Raw genomic sequence first — 19,357 nt, 5'->3', positions numbered from 1 at the left:
AATCAGATTTCTATCAAAACTTTATACTCAGATTGATTTAAATCAATTTATAAATTTGAAGATATATATGTTTTACTTAAGAAAGATATTAAATAAATTGACTACAATGTACAAATCTTACTTAAAATATTTATTGAAATGTTTGTTTAGAAATTCATAATACTCGTAAAACAAAGTGTTAAAAACTTTTTTTCAAGCGTTTTTTACAAATTAATATTTTCTTGTACTATTATGCATAAATAATTACATAATTATTAAGTTAGATCGTAATGTTCAATTTCTAAATGAAACGTTAAAAATTATTTGTATGTTTAAAACAAAGTGCTAAATAAATTTTAGAAAAAAACGCTTTTAAAACACTTTTTTATTATTATTATCATTTCAGTTATTATAGTTCATTTACGTCACACTAGAGCTGCACAATGGGCTATAGGCGACGGTCTGGGAAACATCCCTGAGGATGATCCGAAGACATGTCATTACAATTTTGATCCTCTGCAGATGGGATGGCACCCCCGCTTCGGTAGCTCGACGACCTGCACGCGATGTCGAGCACTTTACGGTAGAACAGTTTAACGAGGACCCATACCGCACACCCTCGGTCCCTACGCAGACTGATCCAAGTGGTCACTCACCCGCGCACTGACCGCAGCCAGTGATGCTTGACTTCGGTGATCTGCAGGGAACCGTGTCTTAACGATCAGTCCACTGCGGGACCTTATCATTTCAGATAAATAATTAAATTAAATTAAATAATGACCGAATTATGAACGAAAAACAAAGTAAGATTTAATTTCTTAAAAATAAAAAAATTTTGATATTCGATAATATATTTAGCTAATTAACAAATAATATGAAAAGAACATTTTTTAAAAAAAATTATTATACTCTCTAATAAAACGAAGTGCTAAATGATTTAAAAAAATGAAAAAAATACGCAAACCTTTCGAATTTTTTTGTATAAACAAAGTTGATTGACTTATGTCCAAATCCATATGACAAAAATAAATTTTGTTTTAACTTTATGTCTAAAAATAAAAACAACAAGATTTATAAATTTAAAATCAGTAATAAAAACTCATTAAATTATTAGACGTTTCATCCAAAAAAGTTATTAATAAATTAAAAGAAAGTAGAAAAAAATAACCTAACAAATTCAATTCTTTCTGGGCGCCTGAATTAGATTGTCGATAATTTTCACATTTAAAAATAAAAAGATGTTTTTTTTTAAAAAAAAAAAACTTATGTAATTAATGAGGAAACTCTTCTTTATATATTCGTTTCAATAATAGATTGCCTTCAGAACTAGGTAACATCGGCGATCACGAAGTTAGTACCACTGAAAATAATCTGCAAGAAAAGTCGCGACAAAGAAAAAAAAAGCTAAGAGGTGCGAAAAGGAACATGCGATATAACGATTTGTGTTCTCAAAACTCTGATTCTGATTCTACAGCTCTTCAATCAAGGCCATTTCAACATAACGAAACGAACATCGTCTTCCACAGCGCGAGTCGACATCGGAACGTAAGAGAAGAGTCTTATATCGCTATATCGTTATCTTATATCCTTGCGTGTCTTATATCGCTATATCGTTTTGCGCTCGTTGTCTTTACTCGACAGCTTAAATCAGATTTCTGATGCATCGCCTTGAATGAAAGTCGCTGTATCGTCTTGCCTATATATGCGTTAAATCGATATGTCTCGATACATCGATTTACAGTCCAGTCCTAGTTATGACTTTAAAATTTAATCGATTAATTATATAAAAATAAAAAAAATAGTTTCTACCACTTCTAGTTGTAAGTGGAATCCCTGAAATAGACGAATTCCACAGAGAGTTTCAAAAGAAGCGATCGCAATTTTTTTTTTTTAAGAAATTACGAAATTATTCGTAAATTCTAAGAACTTAAGAATTCCAATAATATCTCTAAACTATCAACCTTTATGGCTATTTTTGTTCCCTCATTAAGATACCTTAACCCTTTCTAAAGCCGTGGTAACATATTTACCACCAATTTTTGAAGTCGATGGTGAAATTTTTTACTACTTTTAATTCAGGTTTCTATTTGTTAATAACTTCAGCTTTCTTGAAGTTCGTTTGAATAAAATTGGCAACCATCAGTTAGTTTAAAAAAACGTATACAAGTTATAAAATGCATCATTCCTTTTGAAGATTGAAGCATTTATAAGATTTATTTCATAAATAAATAAAAATGAAAGTCAATAAGTTCCTAATAGGTCGTGTTAAATGCATTTAACACCCAAACAATGGCATTTTTATAAACTAAATGAGTTTTTTTTTTTACTTATATCAAATACTATTCTTAAAACAATTTCAACACCAAAAATATTTTTATTTACCTTCACTAGAATTAAATGACCCCTTCAAAGGGTTAAATACTGACTTGATGTCCAACTCCGTAGCCTTGTAATTTTGAACCAATCTAGAAGACAAGGAAACTCCTGGATCAGTACCCCCAGAGGTATTGATTTGTCATGGGAACATGGAGGACTTTGAGACTCGACGGATTAAACGAGCATCAATCACCATTTACTACACGGGCCGGTGGGGATCGAACCCACGAACTCCTGGACGTGGGCCCAGTGCCCTACCAACCAGGCTATCCCGGCCAAATATTAAACATTATTTAAATTGAATATCCAATAACCATTTATGCATTATTGATTTATATTTATTAGGTACATTGCTGATTAGATGTTATTTTGTTCAGCATATTCGGTTTTATTAATTTTTTTAAAAAGCAGATGGATTTAAAGAAAAACTATAATTAAACATATATTGTTTTAGACAACTCATTTTCTGATATTCGACTAATTTTTTCTTTTGCTAAACGACTAATTTTTTTGTTTCGGTAAAGGACTAATTTTTTGTTCTAAATATTTTTTTAGCACTTAAATCTGCTGATACATTTATTATACAGCCACTCCCAACGAAAGAAATAGAACCAAGCAAATAGTCAACCAAGTCCTTCAACTGTGAGGGAAGAAATGTTTCTTCTTTCTTCTTTGTTTTACTCATTGTCTCGATATAGTCCGTATTTATTGAGTATCGATATTTATCGAGTGTCAATATTTTCCGGTATGTATCGAGTATCGGTTTCTTATGACGTTTATTGACTGTCAATATTTTCTGGTATTTATCTAATTTGGTATTTTTCGCTATAGTTTTGTGTCTATATTTATCCGATTTATAACAGATCGTTATTCAAGGAAGTTTGTTTTACCCATTGTCTCGATATAGTCCGTATTTATTGAGTATCGATATTTATCGAGTGTCAATATTTTCCGGTATGTATCGAGTATCGGTTTCTTATGACGTTTATTGACTGTCAATATTTTCCGGTATTTATCTAATTTGGTATTTTTCGTTATTGTTTTGTGTCTATATTTATCTGATTTATAACAGATCGTTCTTCAAGGAAGTTTGTTTTACTCATTGTCTCGATATAGTCCGTATTTATTGAGTATCGATATTTATCGAGTGTCATTATTTTCCGGTATGTATCGAGTATCGGTTTCTTATGACGTTTATTGACTGTCAATATTTTCCGGTATTTATCTAATTTGGTATTTTTCGCTATTGTTTTGTGTCTATATTTATCTGATTTATAACAGATCGTTCTTCAAGGAAGTTTGTTTTACTCATTGTCTCGATATAGTCCGTATTTATTGAGTATCGATATTTATCGAGTGTCATTATTTTCCGGTATGTATCGAGTATCGGTTTCTTATGACGTTTATTGAGTGTCAATATTTTCCGGTATTTATCTAATTTGGTATTTTTCGTTATTGTTTTGTGTCTATATTTATCCGATTTATGACAGATCGTTCTTCAAGGAAGTTTGTTTTACTCATTGTCTCGATATAGTCCGTATTTATTGAGTATCGATATTTATCGAGTGTCATTATTTTCCGGTATGTATCGAGTATCGGTTTCTTATGACGTTTATTGACTGTCAATATTTTCCGGTATTTATCTAATTTGGTATTTTTCGCTATTGTTTTGTGTCTATATTTATCCGATTTATGACAGATCGTTATTCAAGGAAGTTTGTTTTACCCATTGTCTCGATATAGTCCGTATTTATTGAGTATCGATATTTATCGAGTGTCAATATTTTCCGGTATGTATCGAGTATCGGTTTCTTATGACGTTTATTGACTGTCAATATTTTCCGGTATTTATCTAATTTGGTATTTTTCGCTATTGTTTTGTGTCTATATTTATCTGATTTATAACAGATCGTTCTTCAAGGAAGTTTGTTTTACTCATTGTCTCGATATAGTCCGTATTTATTGAGTATCGATATTTATCGAGTGTCATTATTTTCCGGTATGTATCGAGTATCGGTTTCTTATGACGTTTATTGACTGTCAATATTTTCCGGTATTTATCTAATTTGGTATTTTTCGTTATTGTTTTGTGTCTATATTTATCCGATTTATGACAGATCGTTCTTCAAGGAAGTTTGTTTTACTCATTGTCTCGATATAGTCCGTATTTATTGAGTATCGATATTTATCGAGTGTCATTATTTTCCGGTATGTATCGAGTATCGGTTTCTTATGACGTTTATTGACTGTCAATATTTTCCGGTATTTATCTAATTTGGTATTTTTCGCTATTGTTTTGTGTCTATATTTATCTGATTTATAACAGATCGTTCTTCAAGGAAGTTTGTTTTACTCATTGTCTCGATATAGTCCGTATTTATTGAGTATCGATATTTATCGAGTGTCATTATTTTCCGGTATGTATCGAGTATCGGTTTCTTATGACGTTTATTGACTGTCAATATTTTCCGGTATTTATCTAATTTGGTATTTTTCGCTATTGTTTTGTGTCTATATTTATCTGATTTATAACAGATCGTTCTTCAAGGAAGTTTGTTTTACTCATTGTCTCGATATAGTCCGTATTTATTGAGTATCGATATTTATCGAGTGTCATTATTTTCCGGTATGTATCGAGTATCGGTTTCTTATGACGTTTATTGACTGTCAATATTTTCCGGTATTTATCTAATTTGGTATTTTTCGTTATTGTTTTGTGTCTATATTTATCCGATTTATGACAGATCGTTCTTCAAGGAAGTTTGTTTTACTCATTGTCTCGATATAGTCCGTATTTTTTGAGTATCGATATTTATCGAGTGTCATTATTTTCCGGTATGTATCGAGTATCGGTTTCTTATGACGTTTATTGACTGTCAATATTTTCCGGTATTTATCTAATTTGGTATTTTTCGCTATTGTTTTGTGTCTATATTTATCTGATTTATAACAGATCGTTCTTCAAGGAAGTTTGTTTTACTCATTGTCTCGATATAGTCCGTATTTATTGAGTATCGATATTTATCGAGTGTCATTATTTTCCGGTATGTATCGAGTATCGGTTTCTTATGACGTTTATTGACTGTCAATATTTTCCGGTATTTATCTAATTTGGTATTTTTCGTTATTGTTTTGTGTCTATATTTATCCGATTTATGACAGATCGTTCTTCAAGGAAGTTTGTTTTACTCATTGTCTCGATATAGTCCGTATTTATTGAGTATCGATATTTATCGAGTGTCATTATTTTCCGGTATGTATCGAGTATCGGTTTCTTATGACGTTTATTGACTGTCAATATTTTCCGGTATTTATCTAATTTGGTATTTTTCGCTATTGTTTTGTGTCTATATTTATCTGATTTATAACAGATCGTTCTTCAAGGAAGTTTGTTTTACTCATTGTCTCGATATAGTCCGTATTTATTGAGTATCGATATTTATCGAGTGTCATTATTTTCCGGTATGTATCGAGTATCGGTTTCTTATGACGTTTATTGACTGTCAATATTTTCCGGTATTTATCTAATTTGGTATTTTTCGCTATTGTTTTGTGTCTATATTTATCTGATTTATAACAGATCGTTCTTCAAGGAAGTTTGTTTTACTCATTGTCTCGATATAGTCCGTATTTATTGAGTATCGATATTTATCGAGTGTCATTATTTTCCGGTATGTATCGAGTATCGGTTTCTTATGACGTTTATTGACTGTCAATATTTTCCGGTATTTATCTAATTTGGTATTTTTCGCTATTGTTTTGTGTCTATATTTATCTGATTTATAACAGATCGTTCTTCAAGGAAGTTTGTTTTACTCATTGTCTCGATATAGTCCGTATTTATTGAGTATCGATATTTATCGAGTGTCATTATTTTCCGGTATGTATCGAGTATCGGTTTCTTATGACGTTTATTGACTGTCAATATTTTCCGGTATTTATCTAATTTGGTATTTTTCGCTATTGTTTTGTGTCTATATTTATCTGATTTATAACAGATCGTTCTTCAAGGAAGTTTGTTTTACTCATTGTCTCGATATAGTCCGTATTTATTGAGTATCGATATTTATCGAGTGTCATTATTTTCCGGTATGTATCGAGTATCGGTTTCTTATGACGTTTATTGACTGTCAATATTTTCCGGTATTTATCTAATTTGGTATTTTTCGTTATTGTTTTGTGTCTATATTTATCCGATTTATGACAGATCGTTCTTCAAGGAAGTTTGTTTTACTCATTGTCTCGATATAGTCCGTATTTATTGAGTATCGATATTTATCGAGTGTCATTATTTTCCGGTATGTATCGAGTATCGGTTTCTTATGACGTTTATTGACTGTCAATATTTTCCGGTATTTATCTAATTTGGTATTTTTCGCTATTGTTTTGTGTCTATATTTATCTGATTTATAACAGATCGTTCTTCAAGGAAGTTTGTTTTACTCATTGTCTCGATATAGTCCGTATTTATTGAGTATCGATATTTATCGAGTGTCATTATTTTCCGGTATGAATCGAGTATCGGTTTCTTATGACGTTTATTGACTGTCAATATTTTCCGGTATTTATCTAATTTGGTATTTTTCGCTATTGTTTTGTGTCTATATTTATCTGATTTATAACAGATCGTTCTTCAAGGAAGTTTGTTTTACTCATTGTCTCGATATAGTCCGTATTTATTGAGTATCGATATTTATCGAGTGTCATTATTTTCCGGTATGTATCGAGTATCGGTTTCTTATGACGTTTATTGACTGTCAATATTTTCCGGTATTTATCTAATTTGGTATTTTTCGCTATTGTTTTGTGTCTATATTTATCTGATTTATAACAGATCGTTCTTCAAGGAAGTTTGTTTTACTCATTGTCTCGATATAGTCCGTATTTATTGAGTATCGATATTTATCGAGTGTCATTATTTTCCGGTATGTATCGAGTATCGGTTTCTTATGACGTTTATTGACTGTCAATATTTTCCGGTATTTATCTAATTTGGTATTTTTCGCTATTGTTTTGTGTCTATATTTATCTGATTTATAACAGATCGTTCTTCAAGGAAGTTTGTTTTACTCATTGTCTCGATATAGTCCGTATTTATTGAGTATCGATATTTATCGAGTGTCATTATTTTCCGGTATGTATCGAGTATCGGTTTCTTATGACGTTTATTGACTGTCAATATTTTCCGGTATTTATCTAATTTGGTATTTTTCGCTATTGTTTTGTGTCTATATTTATCTGATTTATAACAGATCGTTCTTCAAGGAAGTTTGTTTTACTCATTGTCTCGATATAGTCCGTATTTATTGAGTATCGATATTTATCGAGTGTCATTATTTTCCGGTATGTATCGAGTATCGGTTTCTTATGACGTTTATTGACTGTCAATATTTTCCGGTATTTATCTAATTTGGTATTTTTCGCTATTGTTTTGTGTCTATATTTATCTGATTTATAACAGATCGTTCTTCAAGGAAGTTTGTTTTACTCATTGTCTCGATATAGTCCGTATTTATTGAGTATCGATATTTATCGAGTGTCATTATTTTCCGGTATGTATCGAGTATCGGTTTCTTATGACGTTTATTGACTGTCAATATTTTCCGGTATTTATCTAATTTGGTATTTTTCGTTATTGTTTTGTGTCTATATTTATCCGATTTATGACAGATCGTTCTTCAAGGAAGTTTGTTTTACTCATTGTCTCGATATAGTCCGTATTTATTGAGTATCGATATTTATCGAGTGTCATTATTTTCCGGTATGTATCGAGTATCGGTTTCTTATGACGTTTATTGACTGTCAATATTTTCCAGTATTTATCTAATTTGGTATTTTTCGCTATAGTTTTGTGTCTATATTTATCCGATTTATGACAGATCGTTATTCAAGGAAGTTTGTTTTACCCATTGTCTCGATATAGTCCGTATTTATTGAGTATCGATATTTATCGAGTGTCAATATTTTCCGGTATGTATCGAGTATCGGTTTCTTATGACGTTTATTGACTGTCAATATTTTCCGGTATTTATCTAATTTGGTATTTTTCGCTATTGTTTTGTGTCTATATTTATCTGATTTATAACAGATCGTTCTTCAAGGAAGTTTGTTTTACTCATTGTCTCGATATAGTCCGTATTTATTGAGTATCGATATTTATCGAGTGTCATTATTTTCCGGTATGTATCGAGTATCGGTTTCTTATGACGTTTATTGACTGTCAATATTTTCCGGTATTTATCTAATTTGGTATTTTTCGTTATTGTTTTGTGTCTATATTTATCCGATTTATGACAGATCGTTCTTCAAGGAAGTTTGTTTTACTCATTGTCTCGATATAGTCCGTATTTATTGAGTATCGATATTTATCGAGTGTCATTATTTTCCGGTATGTATCGAGTATCGGTTTCTTATGACGTTTATTGACTGTCAATATTTTCCGGTATTTATCTAATTCGGTATTTTTCGCTATTGTTTTGTGTCTATATTTATCTGATTTATAACATATCGTTCTTCAAGGAAGTTTGTTTTACTCATTGTCTCGATATAGTCCGTATTTATTGAGTATCGATATTTATCGAGTGTCATTATTTTCCGGTATGTATCGAGTATCGGTTTCTTATGACGTTTATTGACTGTCAATATTTTCCGGTATTTATCTAATTTGGTATTTTTCGCTATTGTTTTGTGTCTATATTTATCTGATTTATAACAGATCGTTCTTCAAGGAAGTTTGTTTTACTCATTGTCTCGATATAGTCCGTATTTATTGAGTATCGATATTTATCGAGTGTCATTATTTTCCGGTATGTATCGAGTATCGGTTTCTTATGACGTTTATTGACTGTCAATATTTTCCGGTATTTATCTAATTTGGTATTTTTCGCTATTGTTTTGTGTCTATATTTATCTGATTTATAACAGATCGTTCTTCAAGGAAGTTTGTTTTACTCATTGTCTCGATATAGTCCGTATTTATTGAGTATCGATATTTATCGAGTGTCATTATTTTCCGGTATGTATCGAGTATCGGTTTCTTATGACGTTTATTGACTGTCAATATTTTCCGGTATTTATCTAATTTGGTATTTTTCGTTATTGTTTTGTGTCTATATTTATCCGATTTATGACAGATCGTTCTTCAAGGAAGTTTGTTTTACTCATTGTCTCGATATAGTCCGTATTTATTGAGTATCGATATTTATCGAGTGTCAATATTTTCCGGTATGTATTGAGTATCGGTTTCTTATGACGTTTATTGATTGTCAATATTTTCCGGTATTTATCTAATTTGGTATTTTTCGCTATTGTTTTGTGTCTATATTTATCTGATTTATAACAGATCGTTCTTCAAGGAAGTTTGTTTTACTCATTGTCTCGATATAGTCCGTATTTATTGAGTATCGATATTTATCGAGTGTCATTATTTTCCGGTATGTATCGAGTATCGGTTTCTTATGACGTTTATTGACTGTCAATATTTTCCGGTATTTATCTAATTTGGTATTTTTCGTTATTGTTTTGTGTCTATATTTATCCGATTTATGACAGATCGTTCTTCAAGGAAGTTTGTTTTACTCATTGTCTCGATATAGTCCGTATTTATTGAGTATCGATATTTATCGAGTGTCAATATTTTCCGGTATGTATTGAGTATCGGTTTCTTATGACGTTTATTGATTGTTAATATTTTCCGGTATTTATCTAATTTGGTATTTTTGGCTATTGTTTTGTGTTTATATTTATCCGATTTATAACAGATCGTTCTTCAAGGAAGTTTGTTTTACTCATTGTCTCGATATAGTCCGTATTTATTGAGTATCGATATTTATCGAGTGTCATTATTTTCCGGTATGTATCGAGTATCGGTTTCTTATGACGTTTATTGACTGTCAATATTTTCCGGTATTTATCTAATTTGGTATTTTTCGTTATTGTTTTGTGTCTATATTTATCCGATTTATGACAGATCGTTCTTCAAGGAAGTTTGTTTTACTCATTGTCTCGATATAGTCCGTATTTATTGAGTATCGATATTTATCGAGTGTCAATATTTTCCGGTATGTATTGAGTATCGGTTTCTTATGACGTTTATTGATTGTTAATATTTTCCGGTATTTATCTAATTTGGTATTTTTGGCTATTGTTTTGTGTTTATATTTATCCGATTTATAACAGATCGTTCTTCAAGGAAGTTTGTTTTACTCATTGTCTCGATATAGTCCGTATTTATTGAGTATCGATATTTATCGAGTGTCAATGTTTTCCGTTATGTATCGGTTCCGAGTATCGGTTTCTTATGACATTTATTGAGCGTCAATGTGTTTTCCGGTTTTTATCTAATTTGGTATTTTTCGCTATTATTTTGTGTCTATATTTTTCCTATTTATGATAGATCGTTAGAATATATTTTTAATATTGTTATCGCGACAAGCAAAAATATCAATATTTTACGATGCACCGTCCAGTTCTTTTAAAAGCATAGAAAATGTTGTTATTATTATTATTTTTTTAAATTTTAACGTACCACTTAAAGTGTTAAATTATTTTTATCAATAATTATATCCTTTATTCAAATAAACGTAGGGTTTGATATATCGAGCTTTGAACTGTCGAATTCGGGTTATACGGAAAGATGCTGGAGCCCGGTTGTACGAAATTTTATCCTTGACGATTCCGGTCAGCCCATTTGATGTTCCTGACGAGGAAAAAATTTTGATGTTTTGAGTTATTGATGTTTAATCCTTTTGGTGAGTAGTTCTTAATAATTCTCTCGAAATTATGTCTGGACGTGGCAAAGTTTGAAGCTCGTAGTTTAAAGTAAAGTACAAAAATTAAGTTTAAGTTTATTCAATTCAATTTTTAAAGTACTGCAAAATGAGTCTTCGACGTTGCGGACGTGGTGGAAAGACAAGCACGCCTACCGGGCGTCAAAACCTCAGTGACTCTACGACGGATGAGGAATCCACAGAATTCGACAACAAAATCAAATCACGCAATATGGCTACATATCAAAATCATCCACGTGGCGGAAAATGGCAAACCGAAAAGACTTCACGAGAACCAACGGTCAGCGTATTGACAAAACATACCGTAGATTGTAAACGTGGCGATTGCAGGTGGAGTTGGCGATGGATTACGCGTAAATGTGGTGGGAGAACGAAATTACATTAACCTAAGCAGTGTAATTCGATATTTTCTTCTTCTCCTCGACTAGCCATTATGAATAAAAATAACTCATTAATTCCTTTTAGCAGAGAAAATAAAAAAGAAAATAACACCTTTTTATTGTCAGGATCACTTTACAAATACACTGTATTCATATTTTATTAAGTGCTATAATTTATATTTTATAAAACGATCTAGCTTTTTGATAAAACAGATTCAATTTTTTAATTTTTTTTACAAGAATTGTGTTTGCGAAGAAATAAAAATAATTTATTAATGAACCAATCACAAAAAATAACGTAACATTTTAATACTATGTTTTATTGAAACGCTATTTTGAAGAATTAATTCTATTTAACTTTTATTGTAAGAAAACATAACCTGTTTTATTTTAGTGATATTTTCTATGAAATCAATATTCTCTATAAAAGAATAATGTAAGCTTTTTTATAAAGATTATTTTTTTAGAAATTAACAAAGACATATTATTTACTAGAAAAAAAATAGAGTATTCAAAAATGCTATCACGCTTTAAAGTAATAGTTTCTTGTTAACGAAATAATCAATATTTTTAAAATAAAGTTTGAAAGCGTTTGTTTCATTACTAGAAGCATTCATTATAAAAAAATATATATTAAATTACTTTTTTGCATAATTTTATGAAATAACTTTTTTTTGGAATGAGATGAGATTTTAAACTTTGTGAAAAATTGATTCAATTCCTTAATATATATAAAAGTCGGTAAATACTTCATTCATTATGGAGGTCATAGATAACTTGATACCTTTTCAATGTAAGAATAATAAATGCAATTAATAGAAAATTCACAATTTTAAAAATATATTTTATTTACACGCATTGCGTACAGGTTATAATGCAACTATCATACGTAACATAAATTTATAGATTCCTAAATACTGTTATATGAGTTTGGTAATTAAAAATATAATTAAAAAGTAACATAATTAAAAAATAACATAATTAAAAAAAATTTCAACCTTCAATTAAAAACTTCCTCTTGTCATATATTAATAATAATGATAATTTTTAGCAACTTTTTTGGGCACAAATTTTTAATTCTCGAACTTAATACTATCCTTTATATGAAAATATCAGAAAATTTATAAAAGAAAAACTATATTTTAAAATTGAAACATTGGCGACCACAGAGGTTAGATGTATGTGCTGAGTTTAAATAAATTATATGTTATAAAACTCACATTTAAGATTTAGATCAATTTATTATCAGGTCATAAGAGTGTTTTTTAATAAATAAATGCAGTGATTGTTTGATTTACAATTGTAAGGTCCTGGGTGTTTAATGTTAAGTTATACATTTCTTTAGAAATAATATTTGAAATATGCAAAGCAGGGCGGCATTCATTTCAACTTAAAAATCATCAACTTAACTTTCAATAACTATAGATAAATAAAAAACAAAAGTTTGATAAAAACTTTAAAAGAAATACTTTTAGAAAAATTCTTTCTAAATAATATTTAAATAAAACACAATCACTTCGTCTGAGTGATTCTGTAAGAAATTCTAAACTTTACAATTTTACAAGTTAGGTGAAAAGTAAATATCTACAATAGTGGTAGGGAATTAAGGAAATTCTAAATCTAAAGTTTGAGTCCTAGAACGTAAACATCTGATCATTAGATCAAAAGTTAGTTTTAGATTTTTCGTTTATTGCTCACTGTACACTAAAAGGTGATTTTTTTTTCTTTTGAAATTTTGATTTTAATGCCCTTACTTCAACCTCCTTCGAGTTATGCTTACTTTATAAATTTAATCTCAACTTTATTTTTCTTTTCACTTTTAAACTGTAAAAGACTTTTTCTCCATTTGTAAATTATGAAAAAAGTTATTAATCTGATTGCGTAAACAGTTAATTTATTAAAATTGAACATTCCAAATTAATTCCTTTTAATAGTCATTTATATTATTAATAATAATTATTTGCACAAAATTATAATAGAGGAAAGTTTGATTAGAAATTTAAAAGTTCTTGCTACAATAATTAGGGAATTTCTATTGACAAATTCAAGTAATTTTTTTTCCGGAGCAAAATGCATTTTTATTTAAAATGGAACAGTACTGACTTAACATTTATACGATAAAACACTCTCTAATCGCTAACACCGATGACAGGAAAAAAATTTCGTTTTTTTTTTCTTTTCCACAAAAAGTTTAGAACTTAAAATGTTGTTCTTTCATTATAAAGCAATAGCATAATATTCTCGTATCATGTAAAACTTGATGACGAAGTTACTTATCTACCGCTTTACAGTTATAAAATGAAATGATTATTGAATTCTACTTGCATTTTAAAATGTCAATGTCTCCATCGTTCAATGAATTTTACGATTATTTTTAAAAAACTGTGTATAATGAACATTTCAACTAAAATAATTAGTGCAAAATAGCTGCTAATAATTCTCTTAAACATTTATAAATATTATACATTTATAAATTTCAGCCTTTCGCATTATTGCTAAATAACCTCTACGTCGAAAAATATTTAAGGAATTCCATAATAACTGAAAATTAAATAAAACTTAAAAAAAATTGTAAATGGTTATCGAGCAGAACCATTAAGTTTAATTAATGAATATAGAATTACTAGCAAAGTCACTGCTGAACAATAATTTTTTTTTTAATCTTTTAAGTAAACAAACTTTATTGTAATAATCATTTCATTATTAAGGATTAGAGGTTATTGTGAAATTATTAATTTTAATAAGTGGATGAGTAGGTAAAGAAGTTCACTACTCGAAATACGCGTATACATTTAATGAAAGTTATGAAAATACAGAAGGGGGCTATGGAGGTAATAATATAAAAAATTTTTTATCTTAGTTTTATTATGATCTTCTAAAAAACGCTAATAAACACAATTATGTTAACAAATACAAACGATTATGTCGGAGCTATAACAAAAAAATACGCTTTATATTTCATTTAATGCAGAAGAATCTAATGAAGATCAGCTTATTTGAAACTCTGAAATGTGACACCCATATATAACTTGGTGAATGATAGATACGTGATACCGAAAACAAAACAAAAACATAAGCACACAGCTGTTTGGCGATTTGCGAGGCGCTCCTTCAACGCCGATAGATATTTTCGCCAACCCCTTTACAATCTACGGTATGTTTTGTCAATACGCCAACGGTCAATGTGGAAAGCATGAGTCCAGGTGAACGAAAGTTATATGAAGAATGGATGGAAATGATAAGGATGACCAACGAAGAAATTGAAACAACAGAGAAAGAGCTCCAGGATTGCTCGCAACTCAAAACTCAACTTATGGAAAGTCAAGATGCAGGCCAACATTTAGAACCGAAAAGTGAAATGACAACCGATACAGAAAATACAGCTAAAAATAATGCAGAGCCTCCTACAAAAAAGCGAAAAAGGAAGAAGAAAAAGCAAAACAAAGCCAAAAATATTGAGGATACACAAATCATGATTACAGAAAGCACCTCTTCTTCACCAATAGATGCCGCCACCTCCTTGCTACTATCTGAAACAATAGTCAACTCCGACATAGCTCCACCCATGGAAGTTCCCAATGAAGAAACAGACACACCCATAACCTCTGCACAAGCACATCCAACCATACATATTAAAGTATTACTCCGTGGACTATCAACAGAATACAAAACAGATGAGATCTCCCATCAACTGGCAAAAACAGGCATTACAACTCATAAAGTCATACAGTTTAAGAGAAAAGTGGGCGAGGCCTATAGGCTCCTCCCACTTTTTCTCATAATTCTTAAAAATACAGTGCAAAATCATCAAATTAACTCCATCACCACTATTCAAAGTATTCCAGTCAGAATAGAGAGATTTAGGGGGGGGGTCGTGGACCAATTCAATGTTTTAATTGTCAAGCATTCCACCACACTCAAAGATCATGCAACGCTGCCTCAAGATGTGTGAAATGCGCTGGCAATCATCGCTCCCATGAATGCAGAAAGGACAGACACACTCCACCAAAATGTTGCAACTGTAGTGAATCCCACACCGCAAACTACACTGGGTGCATAGCCCGTCCCACTAGGAAGGGCTCTCGCCCGATTCCTACAACAACAGCCGGTATGGCTCGCAGACTTGTCATAATAATAAAAGAACTGCAAGAACTCATAAAGAATGAAGAGGTACTCCAATTACTGCAAAGAATCATTAGAGATAATGCTCCATAATGTCATAGTCATGCCCAATTCCGGACTATTCATTCTGAACTCTTGCATTAGTGTAATATGTAGATTATCAAACTCTTCTTCAATGAAAAAAGTAAAACAGCTCAATTAAATTGCAAACTGTGTCCGATTGATGGCGACACCAATATTAAACAAAACTTCTGTAAATTTATCATATATCATGTTATATTTGCTTTACAACATAAAATTACACAATTCTAACTTTATTCAATGATAAATTGTCAATCGCATTTGCATATATTCTAATTTTACTCATAATTTATCACAACTTATGAATGCATCAAATTTAAATTCCATTCAATGCTAAAATATCAATTGTAATTGTTTTTACATTAATTTAATTCATATTTTAATCACAACCTATGATTGCATCAAATTTAATACCAATCAATGCTTAAATATCAATTGTGCTTTTTATATTCACGAAAATTTCGGATTATTGCATAAATCATGACTTATATTAAATATCAAATTATGTTTAATTTATCAAGCAAATATGCTTGATCTTCTGTAATGCTACCTAAATGCTGCATAATTCAAAATGTTTTTTAATTCAACTTGTAAATACTTCATGATGAATGGGTTAGGGGCCGCTGCGCGGCCCAGGCACCCAATTTTAGTTAAATAAAGAGAAAAGAGAAATAAACGTAGTTCAATTCGTTTGCATAACGTTTTTTTACCGTTTCCGTGGCTTCTGCGGAAATATTTAAGAAGATAAGTTAGTAATCGATAATTTTTTCTTTCGCTATACATGCTTCCCTTTTTTGTAGTATATATGTTACGGTTAATGTGAAATAGTCGGTTATTAATATATTAACCGTTAATAATCAATAATATTATTAAATATAATATTAATAACAAAAAAGTCGGTTAAAGGGAATAATTTAAATGAACATTAACCGGTTATTATTAACCTCTTGGAGGCTCGAGTTAATTCGAGCGCGCAGAACAGGCCAAACTGTGCACACTCGAGATAGTTCGAGCGGCTTTGTATTTTATGCTGCTATAATTTTTCATACTCGAATATAATCGAGAATTGAAAATAATAATGTGAAAGCTAAGTAAAAAAAATCGTTTTATTGATATCTATCATTTACATAGGATTGTAAGTTATAACACTTATTTATTCAAGAATAACCTATTCAGAGATCCCGACTTGCTCCGGACAGCGAATAAATATTTTCGAGTGGTAGTTTATTAATTACGATTTTTGATTTAATAAATTCAATTTAGTAGATTTTTATCCACCACAATTTCTGAATAATTCGTAGGCTTATATAATTCACCACTTACTAATACTTATGTAATGCTATGCCTTTTAAGTAGCAAGCAAAAATAGTCAATTTATTTTGTTATTTACCGTTTTTTAAAAATTATTTTGGCGTGTCCTCCAAAGCCATAGCCTTTTCCATGGAACAGCAGCGCAGTATAACAAAATTGTCCACGAAAAGAAAAGACAATGTTTTAAAGTGTGTGTTTTTTACATTAAAAAGAATTGATTTCTTTTGGTCGGTTTTTTTCAAAAGATCTGTGCGTTAAGGGGTTTATTAATAACCAATGAAGCTTGATCAATGTCATTCTTCCCCGTTTTTATTGGAGGTAGTTCCATATCGTGATCTGCCACTATAAGGCGCCAAATTAATTTGAAACTAGAAAAATTAAAATTTAAAAAGAAAAAAAAAATGTAGATGTTTTTTTCCTTGTGTTGGCTATGAGTTCATTTCGAGTTGGTCCCTTTCTGATATGTTCTTTTTAGTTCCTCGTGTGCAGATGTCTGGAATTTGCCAAGACTTGGCGATTAGTCAGCCACAGATTACAGTACAGAAATCTCCCCTTTTAATATCTCATTCTGACCAAAAGGAGCCGTTATTATTAATAATAACCGGATTTATTACTTTAATCATTACGTATATGCAAATTCTAGTTTTTTCACAACATTTAATACTATTTTTTCAACATAATTTACTTATAACAAATGTTTTTAAAACTAGAAAAATAATTCAGTTTAGAAAGGTACTTACGAATCTAATAATATGACGCGAGTTTTTTTATAATCATAACAGCATTTTAATAAATCCCGTAATATATATCTATCTTAAAACTAAATATTTGCAATTTTGAGATACAAAATGACTTTCAAAATGAAATCTAGTCAAAAGTAGTTTCCATCTTTTTCATTACAGTATTGGTATAATTTGTTATTTTTTAATAAGCAATTATTATGCAAGCGTTTTTAGTTTCATTGACGAAATCGTCTCCTGTCAATAAAAATAAACAAATTTGTATGTGGAATAAAATAAGCGTAGAAAGAAACTTTGAGTTCCTTAATCTGTACTACAGTCTTTTTTTAAAGTTTTAATCTAACACTTAATGTATCAGGAGGCTATTTCGCCAACACTTAGATAGGTATAATTGCCGATCAGTACTTTCTTATATACATTTGCTTCATATTTTTTTTAAAAGAAACTTTTAAAAAAATTATCTTTACAATTTAAGCTATAATCACTGTTTTATATTTTTTTCTTCTTAGTGAATTATTGTTAACTGTTAGATTAGTATATCTATTTTTAAGACACTTTAACTTTTACACCACGTCTGTAATTTTGCTTTCTTTCTTTTATCTCAAACTCATTTTCAATTGCATTTTTGTTTTTTAGTGATATAGACGCATTATAAAGAGTAATTTTTATCTTAGGATAATTTTTCTTTATTTTGAAATATCGCATTTAACATCGTAAAGGAATGCGTCCTCAAGAGAATCTTTACGTTTTCCCGTTAAAAAATAATGCATACATTCATGCTTCAATCATAGGTTCATCATGGTAGTTAAATAATTTGATATTTAACTTATTAATATTAATTATAAGTATTAAATTATTTTTACTTAACAATAAATAAAAATGAGGTTAATTAAAATTATATGAAATTAAAATTTATATGTTTAAATAATCTGACCAGGCTCCTACTATCAATAGGCTCCTACTAGTTGCCATTGACGAAAAAGTTGCTTTTTTACATTGTTTTTGGAATTATAAATATTAATAACGCATATTCATTAATAATTTTCTCTCATAATTTCTTTCAGGCTGTTGTTTCTGGATCAGTTGAACCGGATACAATTATGCTTGAAAGATCTGATAATGATGAATTAAAAGTGAAATCTATAACAGTTGGCTCTAAGCACCAAAGAATTGTTTTAAAAGGTAAAACTCAATGCATCCACTTTTGGTGTAGTCAGTAATATTGACTTAATTCAATACTCTATGTTTAGGTACTTTATTTAAACAGTTAGTGTTTCGATTAAAATGTCATTTTACGTCTTAGATTATAGTTAACTCATTGCCTGGCATTCTATTGCCTTTAACAGTAATTACTTATTATACCTATTATAATTTACTAATGAATTCAAGAACTTTTCTTCTTAACTAATTACGCTTTTAGATATAAAAGATTGGATAAATTATTTACCGCGCTTTGTTTCACTAGCAATTGTTTTGAAGTTTATTCACATTTAAAAAAAATTTAATTGAATTTAAAAGCACGTTACTTAAAATACGTATCTAAATTAATCAAAATTCATTTTTTTTAAATCAAATTTTT

Source organism: Parasteatoda tepidariorum, chromosome 8 (assembly GCF_982258835.1).
Source record: "Parasteatoda tepidariorum strain Cologne lab strain chromosome 8, Ptep-v5.0, whole genome shotgun sequence".
Lineage (NCBI taxonomy): Eukaryota > Metazoa > Arthropoda > Arachnida > Araneae > Theridiidae > Parasteatoda > Parasteatoda tepidariorum.
Note: the sequence above shows the minus strand (reverse complement) of the source record.